Here is a 577-nt window from a genome sequence, read left to right as displayed (position 1 = left end):
AGCTTAAATTAAATCCACGGGTACATCACTTTTGGTGGATACTACAAAAAAATTGCTCTACCAACCAGGGACTTCTTGACACAGAGAAAACTGGTTGATGGCAACCTTTGTCCTAGAGGGTGTCATTTAGTAGAAGATGCCAATCACATAGCAGCAAACTGTTTCAAATTAAAATTGCTTATCAAAAAGGCTAGTAGTTGGGGATTTGAGATACCTTCTCTCCTGGATTTGAATGAAGTTCTTTCTTTTTTGAAAGACAAGAGTTTTAATAACTCTTTTATAAAAAATCTATATTGCTCTATAATCATTACATCCTGGAAGAGTAGGAATGCTCTTATTCATGAAGGTAAAGAAATGGATGATGGATTTATTGTGACTAATGCAATTACTTATGCATCTACTTCATTCTCTTATATACATTCGGACCACTGGAATGCCAACCAGCACATGCTGACTCCTTCTTCTTGGCATCCCCCTCCACCCGGATGGATCAAAATAAACATAGATGCATCTCTACATTGCTCATACAAAGCTGAAATAGGTGGAATCTTGAGAGATCATAAAGGCAGGATGCTTT

This window comes from Dendrobium catenatum, unplaced genomic scaffold (assembly GCF_001605985.2).
Source record: "Dendrobium catenatum unplaced genomic scaffold, ASM160598v2 fragScaff_scaffold_231, whole genome shotgun sequence".
NCBI classification, from domain to species: Eukaryota; Viridiplantae; Streptophyta; class Magnoliopsida; order Asparagales; family Orchidaceae; genus Dendrobium; species Dendrobium catenatum.
The sequence above is the reverse complement of the archived record's forward strand: the minus strand, read 5'-3'. Positions refer to the sequence as shown.